Source organism: Microcebus murinus, chromosome 2 (assembly GCF_040939455.1).
Source record: "Microcebus murinus isolate Inina chromosome 2, M.murinus_Inina_mat1.0, whole genome shotgun sequence".
Taxonomy (NCBI): Eukaryota; Metazoa; Chordata; class Mammalia; order Primates; family Cheirogaleidae; genus Microcebus; species Microcebus murinus.
The window spans coordinates 25029427-25044015 of record NC_134105.1 but is presented as its reverse complement, the minus strand read 5'-3'; the positions used below and the strand labels follow the sequence as shown (position 1 = coordinate 25044015).

The window sequence follows — 14589 nt, the reverse complement described above, 5'->3', positions numbered from 1 at the left end:
TGGCATCTGAAGCAAACTGGAAGGTCTAGCTCAAAATCCTGGGCTCAGGTGATCCTCCTGCCTCAGCCTCCCGTGTAGCTGGGACTACAGGCATGTGCCACCATGCCCGGCTAATTTTTTATATATACATATTAGTTGGCCAATTAATTTCTTTCTATTTATAGTAGAGACAGGGTCTCGCTCTTGCTCAGGCTGGTTTCGAACTTCTGACCTCAAGCAATCTGCCCGCCTCAGCCTCCCAGAGTGCTAGGATTACAGGCGTGAGCCACCGTGCCCGGCCCACAATTACTTTTGCACCAACCTAATATGTTCAAGGATCTGACTTCTAAAGCTATTGCTCTCCCTCAGACCACTCCTTCCTTCCCTCATCCTTGAGATTCTCTCCTTCCTGGAATTCTGACTCCAAGACTTCCTATTTCCCCTTTTACCTCTTTGCCAGTCTTTTTCACAAACACTCCTGGGCTCAAGAGATCCTACTGCCTCAGCCTCCCGAGTAGCTGGGACTACAGGCATGCGCCACCATACCCAGCTAATTTTTTCTATATATATCAGTTGTCCAATTAATTTCTTTCTATTTATAGTAGAGATGGGGTCTCACTCTTGCTCAGCCTGATTTTGAACTCCTGACCTCGAGCAATCCACCCGCCTCGGCCTCCCAGAGTGCTAGGATTATAGGTATGAGCCACCGCGCCCGGCCTTTCACAAACACTTATTTCACCTGTTTCTAAAGTATCTGTGTTCCTCCAAAGCACAATTCCCCAGTACTCTCCTCACTTGCTCTATGGGCACAATCTTACATTCAACTATAACCTATGAGCTGATTTTCCCCTACATTCCTGAGCTCCAGCCCATATACCTAATTTTCTATTAAACAGCTCCATTTGAGTGTTCCACCGTTTCCTCAAACTCAAGAGATTTAAAACTATATATTACCCCCACAAACCTGCTTTACAGATATTCCCTTTCTTGGTAAATGGCACTACCATATGCTCAATTTCCCATGACTAAAATCTAGGAGTAGTCCTAAATTCCTCCTCTCCTTAAATCTAATCACCAAATCAGATCAAATCTTCCTTCTAAATAAGTCCTAAATCTATTTGCCCATTACATATCATGACTGCTTCTCCCCACCACCCAAATCAATGGATTCCTTTTTGGTAAACAGGTAGCTAAAATCCAAAATCACAGTATAAAAGATTGTTGTACATTCAGGCTTAAAAAAGAACTCTTTCAGGCTGGGCGTGGTGGCTTAGACCTATAATCCTAGAACTCTTGGGAGGCTGAGGCAGGTGATGGATCACTTAAGGTCAGGAGTTCGAAACTAGCCTGAGCAAGAAAGAGACCCCATATCTACTAAAAATAGAAACAAATTAATGGACCAACTAAAAATATATAGAAAAAATTAGGCCAGGCGAGGAGGCTCATGCCTGTAATCCTAGCACTCTGGGAGGCCGAGACGGGTGGATTGCTCGAGGTCAGGAGTTCAAAATCAGCCTGAGCAAGAGCGAGGCCCCGTCTCTACCATAAATAGAAAGAAATTAATTGGCCAACTAATATATATAGAAAAAATTAGCTGGGCATGGTGGCACATGCCTGTAGTCCCAGCTACTCAGGAGGCTGAGGCAGGAGGATTACCTGAGCCCAGGAGTTTGAGGTTGCTGCGAACTAGGCTGATGCCACAGCACTCTAGCCCAGGCAACAGAGTAAGACTCTGTCTCCAAAACAAAAAACAACAAAAAAAACGAACTCTTTCAAACCACTTATTCTCATAGAATAAAAAAAAAAAGGAGAGAGAGAGAGAGAGAGAGAGAGAGAGAGAGAGAGAGAGAGAGAGAGAGAGAGAGAGAGAGAGAGAGAACTCTTTCCTTTCTTGCCACTCTAGGCTGGCTCCAGAGTGCAAGTCTTCTGGTCTCCTGCATCTCCCCTCCTTCATCTTCCCCAAAACAAACGGATACTCTTTTAAAAAGGGCGTGGTAGCTCACGCCTGTAATCCTAGCTCTCTGGGAGGCCGAGGCGGGCGGATTGCTCAAGGTCAGGAGTTCAAAACCAGCCTGAGCAAGAGCGAGACCCCGTCTCTACTATAAATAGAAAGAAATTAATTGGCCAACTAATATACATATGTATAAAAAAATTAGCCGGGCATGGTAGCGCATGCTTGTAGTCCCAGCTACTTGGGAGGCTGAGGCAGAAGGATTGCTTGAGTCAGGAGATTGAGGTTGCTGTGAGCTAGGCTGACGCCATGGCACTCACTCTAGCCTAGGCAACAAAGCGAGACTCTGTCTCAAAAAAAAATAATAATAATAAAAATAAATAAATAAAAAGGGCTTTACAGCTCATTATTATGGAGAGTAGAAGATAACGAATATGGAGAAGTTACAGTTCTTACAGGAGTAATTCCAGGTCTCTGGTTTCATTCAGAGTTAGTACATGAAAGACTCAAGTAATTCTGCCATTACTTTTTATTTCTGAGACTGGGGTTCAACCACCTCCCCTCATTCCCATCTTTAACTTGGCTCTTATTGATAAGCACCTATCCAAGACAGAAAATTAAATAAATAAAGCCTGAGTGTGAAGTGCAATAAATAGCTCATATAGCCTCTATCCAGCCCATCTCAGCATTACACACAACCAGCAAAGCAAAATTCCATGGAAATTAACTATGTTGTCATTAAGTAGATTCTGTTTACCTGAAAGTCTAAATGTCAATTAAAATCAAAGCACCTACTTTGCACGTGGCAGTATTGTAGTCAATTAGGTTTATCTTCGGTGTTATTATTGCTAGTTGGAAAAAAACAACAACAAAGAACCTATGAGATTTGGCATCTCCGAAAAGGGTTATCACACAAATAGGAAAATAATGGAATGCACTCTGAAAACTTAATCACTTAATCTACAATATTTCTGAGGCAGGGGAAATAGTATGTAACATTTGTTTAGCTATTAGAAAAACAAAAGGAGCAAAAACTGTATATGAATGATAGATAAATCCATTACTTCCTTTTCCAACAAGATGCAAATTAGTGTAAAAATAAGCCATAGAGATTTCTTCTTAATATAGTCCTACCAATCTTTCCAAACTAGGGCTAAATCACAGTATGACAGAGTACACGTATTAACAGTCAAAGGATAAATGTTGTACCTCTTCCTGTTGGGCAATACTACTTGGTGGTAGGTAATTGAAAACATTTTAATTTAAACCAAAGAGAGAAATATTATGGAACAGAAGATAAAATTCACATTCATTTTTAAAGTAAAACATGAGATCACAAAGAAATCGGAAATTATCAAGAGTTACTTCCATATACACATACAAGAATTCTAGAGGGAATTCATCTACTTTCCTCCTGGAAAATCAGTACAATATTGCTTAAATAAATCTGATGCTTCAAACTACTATTAGGACATGAAAATAAATCATATGTGAAATATAGAACCAAAATGAGATTTCAATAAAATATAAGAGAATTAGAACAATGAAAGGAAACTGTCTATATGACAATGAATAAGATTCACGGATAATATCAAGACTAATTTCTATAGACTATATTTTGACTGTTACAGATTGAAGCATAATCTTGAAGAGATTTGAACAAATTTATAATAAACTGTCACTTTCTATTTTTTAAAAATATTAATAGCCCAATATTGAAAATTAAACAAAAGAACCTAAGAAATTCTGTATGAATATAAATATGGCTTTAATTATTGGTTTTTAGAAATCACACTATGAATGATAGAGATTTATATGATGAAATTAAAATATTTTCTATTTTCTATGACAACCAACTATTATACAATATTTAAATATAATATGTAAAATTGAATTCACTTATCTTTAATAACTTGCTTACTATCGATCCTGAAAACCATAGCCTTACACATATTTTTCTATTTTGTTGCTATGAAGGTATATTTGTTAAGCCAGGAGGATGGAACATATTTTATTCAACAATGTGTTAACTTGATTTATAACTTTCAAATATTCAGTCATATAACATGTGGGCCTCCCTCTGTACTCTTGCCAAAGGACCCCACAAATGCTAGCTCCATGGTGAGCCCAGCACCCCAATCACCCCAAGCAGATTTTCAGAACTAGACTAGTGCCGAGAATTAGGGGTGAGAAAGCCTGATTTAATGACAATAGCTCCCCATTAGGGCTAGGTGGTTACATGTGCCATACCAAAGGCAAGAAAGGGCAGGCCTAGGAGAGCCCTAGGAATGACTGTTCTAGAAAGGAGGTTATAGTCCTTGAAGCTGGAATATAGTCTAAGGAGGTGGTTTCAGGATCACTGAAGGACAAATGCAGCCACAAGGAGATCTGGAGGACCCAGAATGGAAAACACTATCTTCCTCCTGGGGCCAGAGGGCAGGGAGACAGATGTCAAGGGAAAGAATCAGCCACAGAGCAAGCACCTTGACTGTACCTCACCTTAATCTCCCCACAAGTACTAGTGCTTGTCTTTCCTCCCTGCAAAGGTCATGTCTGCTTATTCAAATACTACTCAGTTTGTAAACCAACTCAACTACAGATTTTATCAGATTGGCAAGAATTAAAAATAAAACTGATATTGGCAGCTCATATCTTAGTCTAGAGGTGAAAAAAAAACCCCAAAAAATAAAAAAAGATATTATAAACAATAAAAAAAGTAAAACTGATAAATCAAGGCATAACACAGTAGCCTTTAGCATACTAAATCCTCCTACTAGAAACAATTATAAAATTAACAGGATTTACCCTTGAGTGCATTTTCAGGACAGAACAGTGGAAAAAGCCCAAGCAGAAAACAGCAGAAGACAAAGTTAGGGTTCTAAAGTAGTTGGAACTCAAGAGGCACAATCTAGGGGAGGAGAGAACCACAGAGAAATAAACCCCCAAAGATGCATGTAAATATCCTCCTCCTCTAAGTCACTGTCTGACTCCTAACTTGCATATCTACAGAGTGAGACTCCAAAACCTAATAGTAAACAGCAGCTGGAAGGCCAAAGAGCTGAGAAGAGATTATAGGAGCTTTGCAGAGCTAAGAAAGTTGAAATTTAATACCAGCAAAGGTAGAGGCCTTGGTAAAGACACGGACTTTTGGAGACCCCAGGAGGGCCCCACCCTGGGAGCAAGGGCCATGCCTTGGGAGGAAAAGACCACTTCCTAGCAGAAAGGGCAAAATGAAACAGATCAGCCCTAACAAGGCCTAAAATCAATCCTCAACAGGACCAATGTAATCTGCGACTACTGCCTGACTGCCTAAAGGCAACTTAGCCCACTTTCAAGGAAGTGCATGCATCCAGATGCTAAAAATGTTCACCCACAATGTCCAGAATCCACTAACAATTTATGGACCACTAACCACTTTAAAAATCCCAAAACTGACTGGAAAAAACAAAAACAACAGAAACTAACCCACAGGTGATATGGATGTATTATCAGGCAAGGACTTTGATATGTTTGAGAAAATAGAGAAAAAGATGGAGAAGTTCAGCAGAGACCTGAAATCCATTAAAGAAAAAAAGAGTTACATGAGGTATCTAGAATTGGAAAATAAAATAGGGCAATTAAGAATTCAGTAGATGAATTCAGTATCAAATTAGTGAAGTAGAAGACAGGTTAGTAGAAAGCCACATCCATAAAGTGATAAAAGGATGAAAAATACAAATAATGTGGTATGTGGCATATGTAAACAGAGTCTCAGAATATGTGAAAACAGACAATGCAACAGAAACAATATTTGAAAAAATACTGCTGGAAAAATTCCCCAAACTGAAGAAAAACAATTAGACCACATGAATTCAATCAGTTCTGTGAATCTCAAATAAGATAAAGAAAAAGAAAATGCAAAGTAGGCATATCATAGTCATAATAGTGAAAATGTAAGACCAAAAGAAAAAATCTTAAAACCAGCAAGAGAAAAAAGACACATTAATATACAGGGTAACAAGAGTTAAGAATGAGGCTGGGTGCGGTGGTAAGCACCTGTAGAGGATTTTCCTTGAGCCCAGGAGTTTGAGGATGCAGTGAGCTATGATGATGCCCCTGACTGCACTCTAGCTGAGGCGACAGACTGTCTCAAAAAAAAAAAAAAAAAAAAAAAAAAAAAAAAAAAAAAAAAAGAAGGAAGAAGAAGAAGAAAGGAGGTCAGACACCAACAGAATACTTTTAAAGTGCTAGGGAATAATCTCCCTAAATTTCTATATTCAGTAAATATATCCTTCAAAATAAGAGCAAAATAAAGACATTTGCAGATAACTGAAAATGGTGAGAATTTATTACCAGCAAACTTACATTGTAGAAATGCAAAAGGACGTTATTTAAGCTAAAGTGAAATACTAGATAGAATTTGACATAAAAGCTGGAAAGAAAGAAATTATCTGTCTTTATTTGTAGACAACATGACTGTGCACATAGAAAACTCTAAGGAATCTTCCCCCAATTCACCCCAAAAAAGAAACTACTAGAATAAGGGAATTTACCAGGATCATAATACAAGACCAGCATTTCAGAATGTCATCTCTCATCACATCTCTTCAAGTTATTTTTCTGGAAGTTCCAGTCAGGTCAATAAAGCAAGTAGGAAAAAAATAAAAAAAGACATAGCTAGGCACGGTGGCCCATACCTGTAATCCCAGCACTTTGGGAGGCTGAGGTGGGAGGACTGTTTGAGGCCAGGAGTTTGAGACCAGCCTGGGCAACACAGAGAGACTAAAAAAGAATTTTTCCCATATTGTCTAGCAGTTAGGGGAAAAAAAAAAAAGGCCGGGCACACTGGCTCACACTTGTAATCCTAGCACTCTGGGAGGCCGAGGCGGGCAGATCATTTGAGCTCAGGATTTCAAGACCAACCTGGGGAAGAGTGGGACCCTGTCTCTACTAAAAAAAATAGAAAGAGGCTGGGTGTGGTGGTGGCTCATGCCTGTAATTCCAGCACTCTGGGAGGCAAAGGCGGGCGGATTGCTCGAGGTCAGGAGTTCAAAACCAGCCTGAGCGAGACCCCGTCTCTACTAAAAATAGAAAGAAATCAATGGACCAACTACAAATATACATATAAAAAAAATCAGCTGGGCATGGTGGCGCATGCCTGTAGTCCTAGCTACTCGGAAGGCTGAAGTAGTAGGATCACTTGAGCCCAGGAGATTGAGGTTGCTGTGATCAAGGCTGATGCCACGGCACTCTAGCCTGGGCAACAAAGTGAGACTCTGTCTCAAAAAAAAAAAAAAAAAAAAAAGAAAGAAATTAGCTGGACAACTAAAAATATATAGAAAAAATTAGCAGGGCATGGTGGCACATGCCTGTAGTCCCAGCTACTCAGGAGGCTGAGGCAGAAGGACCACTTGAGCCCAGGAGTTTGAGGTTGCTGTGAGCTAGGCTGACACCATGGCACTCTAGCCCGGGCAACAGAGGGAGACTCTGTCTCAAAAAAAGAAGAAAAAGAAAGAAAAGAAAGGAAAGAAAGGAAAGAAAGAAAAGAAAGAAACCTTGAAAAGGAGGAAGAGGTAAAATTGTCATTCATAGATGACATGGCTGTGTGCATAGAAAACTCAAAAGAATCTCCAAATTATTAAGTTAAGTAAGGTCAATATTTGAAACTCAATTACATTTTTTTGCACTAGAACTATAAAATAAAAAAATGTAAAAATTACAATTTTCTTTGCCCATCATAAATATCAAATAAAGAAAGAAATCTAATAAAAGATGTTGAGATCTCTATACTGAAAACACTCCTGAGAGAAATTAAGGAAGATTTACATAATTCTCATTGATTGGAAGACTCAGTATTAAGACCTTTCTTCCCCTAATTAAGCTAGGGATGAAAACTCCAGTAGGGGTTTTTGTGGAACTTGCAAGATAATTCTAATATATATAGAATGGATATAGAACCTAAAAGAAAAAAAGTTGAAGAACTTATAATTACTACAGTAATTACAATAGTGTGATATGGACACAAGCAAAAACTAAACAATTAATGAAACAAGAGTCCAGAAGCAGATGTATTTCTCTTATTTCTTTGCATTATACTGCTTTATACATTAAACTTTGTAAAGATTCGTTTTATTCATCTGAGTTCTGCAAGCTCTTTTACTGGCTTGTAAGGAAGGTTGGAGGCAGAAGGCTAAATTCTTTTCAAACCAAACTAAAATATCTATGCTTAATTCTGCAGGCAATAGGGAGCCATCATTTATGAAATGCCTGCAGTACTAGGGTTACAGAGTAGAATGACCTGACCTTCATAATGTTCTGCCCAGACAGGTGTAAGTGTAGCAATGTAAGTAAGCATATGCCAGGTACAAAACAGAAATGAGAGAAGATGGTCAAAGAAGTTTTCTGGAAAGTGAAGAAATCTGAGGTTTTTGTTTTTTGAGACAGAGTCTCACTGTGTAGCCCTGGGTAGAGTGCAATGGCATTGTAGTAGCTCACTGCAACCTCAAACTCCTGGTCTCAAGGGATGGTCAGGCACCAGCTTCCCAAATAGCTGGGACTACAAGCTTGCATGATGATGCCTAGCTAATTTTTTCCATTTTTAGTAGAGACTGGGTCTTGCTCTTGCTTAGGCTGATCTCCAACTCCAGAGCTCAAGCAATCCTCTTCCCTCTCCCTCCCAGAGTGCTAGGATTACAGGTGTTAGCCATCTTGCTGGCTTTAAAGTAGGTGTCTGGTGCTCACTTTGGCAGCACATATACTAAAATTGGACTGATACAGAGAAGATTAGCATGGCCCCTGTGCAAGGATGACAAGAATGAATGAATGAATAAATAAATACAGTAGGTGTCTACCATGCAATGATGGGGAAATATTCCTGGCATAGGGACAGATTGTAAGCACAAATACATGGAAATTATACGAGTACGGTTATTGTTGAAGACAGTGCAAGAATGCTAGTAGAAGGAACTAAACCTGGCAAAGCAGACAAGGGGACATATCAGGTAGGTCCTAAAATTAATCTGGTAAACCAGTAACTCACAAACTGTGCTTCTGGAGTTCAGCAAACATTTCAGATTTCAGGGTTTTTTTATTTTTATTTTTTTTGAGACAGAGTCTCGCTTTGTTGCCCAGGGTAGAGTGTGAGCCTAGCTCACAGCAACCTCAAACTCCTGGACTCAAGCAATCCTCCTGCCTCAGCCTCCCGAGTAGCTGGAACTACAGGCATGCGCCACCATGCCCAGCTGATTTTTTCTATATATATTAGTTGGCCAATTAATTTATTTCTATTTATAGTAGAGACGGGTTTCGCTCTTGCTCAGGCTGGTTTCGAACTCCTGACCTAGAGGTATGTATCCACCCGCCTCGGCCTCCCAGAGAGCTAGGATTACAGGCGTGATCCTAACAGGCGTGATTACACCGCGCCCGGCCTAGATTTCAGTTTTTAAATAAAAATTTACTTTTAAAAAAACTAATAAAATCATGAGATACATTTAACTGTGTTATATTCCAAGTGTTAAGTATTTTGTTTCTTTATTTTTTTTTTTGCCTATAAAAATCCTAAGGAGTGTTAAGTATTTTGGAGACCTCTAAAGCATTGTTTAGATTAACAAAGACCTTTAGAAAATACCCTTTCCTGTCATTTGGGTGAATACAGTTCACAATTCTTCGTACCTCTGGTATTGATTAACGTTACAAGTTTCCACCAATCGTTTTATATGTTCACTCACATAAACCCAATTGCAAATTCACCATTTTATCACGTGCATCAACTCCGTTAATGCTCTTGCCTCCATCTAAGAGTTAAATGGGCAAAGTATTCTAATGAAGTTCTTGTTATACATTTCGAGGGCTTCTCGTATATTTGTGGTGGAAAATACAAACTATTGTCAGAGGTTATTCGTGATTCAACTCTTAAAGGAAAAATTCTCCACTTATTTACTTTCAAGTGTTAATTGAAAAGCAAGCTGACACTGCATCCTGAGAAAGCTGATTAAAAGTTACCATGTGCAACCACTAGTCCATGCAAACCAGGATATTCTCAATCTTGAAAACTAAGACGAAATACATACAGTACTGCACCTTCACCTAATCCCAATTTCAAATCCGAATTCATCAAACTTTTATAATTATTTCATCTCTTTTAGCTGGGATCAGTAAATTCTATTTGCAAAAGGAGTTCCATTTTTTTTTTTTAAGTTTGAAAAATCACTGCTTAACGAAGGAGAGCCACAGGTGCGATCCGGCAAGTATTTTAGAAACGGAGGCTGCAGAGAGCCCAAAGTCTGAGAGCCCAGTTACGACGCAGGAGCAGGAGGCGGCGAGAACTGCTGGAATTGGGGAGCAGCAGCCCCCCGGGTCTCTGCGGGCAAGGTTAAAGGAGACGACAAACACAATCCAGGTCAGGGCCTGGCCTGGAGCTCCCGACCCCCACATGGCGGAATCCGCACTCAGGGCTGCGTCTCTAGGAGCCCGACCCGGCGCGTCATCCTCCCTCAGACGGCAGAAACTTTGCCCCTTTCGAGTAAGGCGCGGAGTAAAGACCGAAAGCAGAGCCGCGGAAGGAGGCTTACTAAATTCTCTCAGAGTCGCTCCCGCGCGAGGTTCCCCAAAACGTCTCGGACACGAAACTGCCCCGCCTGCCCCGCCCCTTTCCCGCCGTGCTGTGCGGCCGAGCATGCGCAGCGCCGCCCGCCTGGCGCGGTCCCATCTCCCCCCTTAGTGACCCGCGACCTTGGGACTGAAGAGGAAGTGAAAGAGGGGGAGGGGAAGGAGCCTTCTGTCCGCGTAGGATCTTAGCGTTGACGTCATCTCTGGCTGGCAGCCAGAGTGGGACCCTTAAAGGGATTGACTCAGGCAGGGCAATTAGATTTCCTGGATTTCAGAGATGGCTCTACCACTTATTAGCTGTGTGCTAGTAAACGATTTGACAGTATCTTTTAATCCCAATTTCTTCATCCTTGAAATGCAGGTAATTATAGGCTTGTGAAGATTACACAGGCAATGTTAGTGAATGAAGTGCCAGGTGCGGAGTAAATTCCCTGTAAAAGCAGTTATCTGCAGAGATTCGGGGTTTAGTCTTCTTCCTTTTTGTGGAGCTCGTATATTAAAATTAAAATAATCCCAACACTATGTCAAAAATTATGGTATATTTTAAATGTTAATACTTTCAATAGTTATAAAAGTATAGGATCAACTCATCGTGCTTTTCCTAAAATCATAATAGGATTATATAAAGTTGAATGATGAACTTACTGCAATCTTGCCTCTGACAATAACTTCTAAAAGATATATTATCAAAAGTCTAAATTTGAGGCCCTTTGTGAAGGTGAGGTCCAAGCCAAAAGGACTTCCTGACTCCTGCTGCTGTGGTCCCTAAATAACCTCTGGCATTAACCTCAAATTCAAATTTGATAATTTAATTAATTTAATTTAAGTAATTTAAGTTAATTTCTCCAACAGTTATTCTTACTTTCCTAATATTCATAATAATCCATTTAGACTGTTAGAATTTGAAAGGACCTCTCCTCTAATGCACCCACCTTACCAAAAGAGAAGCTATGAGCCAGAGGTCAAAGGCAATTTACCCCAAGTCACCCAGCAATTTAGTGACTGTGATTAGACTAAAACCAAGAAATGAGTCTTGGTTCAGTGGGCTTCCAAATGCAAATAATGTCATTACTAACTGCCTTGGGAGTTGAAAGATGGGTGGATTCATGATATCACAAAAACTGTAAGGATGTGTGATAATTTTGAGATGTCGTGAAACTTCAACCACCTCCACTGACAGAGCTGAAAATTTGGCCTAGTGTTTCAGGCAGTAGATGAGGGTCACAAGTTACATGTGTCTGGCCGGGTGTGGTGGCTCACGCTTGTAATCCTAGCACTCTGGGAGGCTGAGGCGGGCGGATTGCTCAAGGTCAGGAGTTTGAAACCAGCCTGAACAAGAGCGAAGCCTGTGTCTTACTTGCCCTGAAGTCTCAACAGTTTATATTGGCTGAGAGATTAAGTTGTAAACTAATAAAGGGTAGAAGGAGAGCTTTGAGAGATAGAAGGCTTGATTTACTCCTTTTCAGTACTATTTTCCATATCTCAGCTATAGAAAAATGACCTCAGTGATATGGCAATGATGGTTTAGGCATGGGGGAAGAAATTTAAGCTAATTGTGGGGGCGCCTCAATGGCCCTTCGGCGGCGTCTCAGTGGCACAACAAGAAAGGTATTTCCCCCCCCTTCGTGTGAAGTAGGGTGAGGCAATTAGCGAACAGCACACATCTGTTTATACTCATACCTCCAGTTATCTCTTGGGTTGTGAAGAAAGGCAAAAGGGAGGTGGGATGCACAGGGATCGCGCAGAATTCAAAGAAAATTAATCACTTCAAAGGTCAGCTCATGGCCAGCGTGTAATTAGTTTGTGCCTCGCTAGGGCCCTTTGGGGGGGGATAAAAGGCACCCCGCAATTCAGGTCGGGGTCCTTGCCTGTAAGAGCGGCCACTGCGCTGGCACTCTAGGGCCTGGACCCTGGCTAGCCAGAAAATAAAGCTCCTCTTGAGTGATTGCATCCTTGGTGTCTTTGTTCGTCTGCCTGGCGGGGTGCAGGAAGCCGGTCCCTAACATAATAAGAAGTTGGAGTCCGAAGGCATTTCCCAACCTCATTTAAGGAATGTGTAGCACCTGAAAAGTTGTTAATTTTTTAAAAATAAATTTATTTCTTTATTTTTTGAAAAATTAAATTTTACTTAACTTTTTTTTTTACTAACCCCTAACTCAAACTGAAGTTGTTATTCCAGGAGCCTGTAGGAGCTAGGAATCTTAACAGTAAACTAAATCAGTAGGGCGGGATTAAGAGTGGGAGTGTTTGGGACTGCAATGCATGGGAGGTCACATCTTTGGCTGAAAGGGATAGTTGCTGCACAGCTCTGATTACTGCCATTCAAAAATGCAGGGCCCAGTGTTGCCCAAACTTTCAATTTCCAAGAGAAACTAGAAATCCATATTTTGATGTGAAACTGCCTGATCAAAAAAAATATTAGAGATGTTGGAACGCCCAGTAGACAAAAGTAACAACTCTGTGGGCTAAATCTGGTTCACAGGCTGCCTGTTTGCAACCTTTGTGTTAGTTGCTGGTCAGAAGCCCAGAAGTTAGCAATCTATCACTGAATTTTGAATGCTGTTCTGGCTGAAGCCTGCTCATTCTTCTGTTTAGCAACTTGAGAATTGTCAAAGAAAAAGAAGCAGGATCTATTAAGACTCAAAACCTACCAGAACTAAACTTTCCAGAGGCTTTACCCCAGTTCTCTTGGTGGGACTAGAAAGAAAGAGGAATCCAAGAACTGAAGAAAAGAAACTTTCCACTGAGAGGGCACATTTAGTTTTGTTTTGTTTTTATTTTTTCAACTAACATAAAATTGTTCAATGGATTTTAACACATGTATAATGCAAAACACAAAATTGGTGGGACGTGGTGGTTTAGGCCTATAATTCCAGCTATGTGGGAGGCTGAGATGACAGGATCCCTTGAGCCCAAGAGTTTAACGATGTAGGGCTAGGATAACACATGTAAATAGCCACTGCACTCCACCCTGGGAAACATCGTGAGAAACTCCATGTTTTTCTGGAAAAAAAAGGCAAAATTAATTACAACAAATTTAGTTTAAAGATCTAGTTGGCCTTTATTTGCGATTTTAGAATCAGGCAACACCTCATTGTATAAAATAAAAAGAATACTCCGATGAGCCGAACAGAGGAGTTTGGCTTTACAGGCAGAAAAAAGCTGAGGAAAGCAGAAACAGAGAACAAAAGGCAGATTGTCATTTTAAAGTTACTTTTGTTAGGGACCGACCTTCCACAGCCCCACCGGACAGAAAAGCAGAGACATTGAGAATGCAATCACACAAGAGGAGGTTTATTTTCTGGCTAGCCAGGGTCCAAGCCCCAGAGCACCAACGCAGTGGCCACTCTCGCAGGCAAGGACCCCGACCTGAATTGCGGGGTGCCTTTTATCCCCCCCCCCAAAGGGCCCTAGCAACGCACAAACTAATCACGCGCTGGTCATGAGCTGACCTTTGAAGTGATTAATTTCCTTAGTATCCTGCGCGATCCTTGCGCATCCCACCTCCCTTTCGCCTTTCTTCACAACCCAAGAGATAACCGGAGGTATAAACAGATGTGTGCTGTTTGCTAATTGCCTCACCCTACTTCACACAAAGAGGGGGAAAAATTCCTTTCTTGTTATGCCACTGAGATGCCACCGAGGCGCCATCGAGGCGCCCCCACATTTTCTTTGTAAAGGTTAAAGCAGAGAGGATTTCCTTATCATACTGGTTAAAATGGGTTTACTTGGAGATTTGGCTATTATCTCCCTCTCCTGACTTCTGTGAAGGTCAGATAAACAACTTGGTTTTGGAACTTCAGCATGTGTAATTCCTTTTCTTTTTTTCTTTCTTTCTTTCTTTTTTTTTTTTTGAGACAGGGTCTCCCTTTGTTGCCCAGGCTACAGTGAGTGCCGTGGCATCAGCCTAGCTCACAGCAACCTCAAACTCCTGGGCTCAAGAAATCATGCTGCCTCAGCCTCCCGAGTAGCTGGGACTACAGGCATGTGCCACCATGCCCGGCTAATTTTTTTCTATATATATTAGTTGGCCAATTAATTTCTTTCTATTTATAGTAGAGACGGGGTCTCGC

At 40.8% G+C, this 14589-nt stretch overlaps 1 protein-coding gene, 1 long non-coding RNA gene and 1 other non-coding gene across 4 annotated transcripts in view; 1 reads left to right on the top strand and 2 right to left on the bottom strand.

Moving 5' to 3' along the window:
• The window catches only part of ZMYM1 (zinc finger MYM-type containing 1), a 35594-nt gene extending 25032 nt beyond the window's left edge, over positions 1 to 10562 (bottom strand). Inside the window, exons 1-2 of one of the 2 annotated variants that reach the window (XM_012765271.3) lie at positions 10480 to 10558; positions 2726 to 2778 (exon numbers count right to left, since the gene is read on the bottom strand). The gene's annotated coding sequence lies outside the window, so the exon portion shown is untranslated. Of the gene's footprint in view, positions 1 to 2725; positions 2779 to 10479 lie in introns of both variants that reach the window. The other variant, XM_012765272.3, reaches the window with a different exon arrangement.
• On the top strand, positions 8643 to 8749 carry LOC142869732 (U6 spliceosomal RNA). Its single transcript, XR_012918304.1, has one exon. It is a non-coding gene; the product is annotated as a U6 spliceosomal RNA (small nuclear RNA).
• A 2767-nt stretch (positions 10563 to 13329) lies between the features above and the next one.
• Positions 13330 to 14589, bottom strand: part of LOC105871766 (uncharacterized) — a 32453-nt gene continuing 31193 nt past the window's right edge. Inside the window, exon 4 of the long non-coding RNA XR_012923275.1 lies at positions 13330 to 13519. This is a non-coding gene — a long non-coding RNA (uncharacterized LOC105871766). The remainder of the gene's footprint in view (positions 13520 to 14589) is intronic.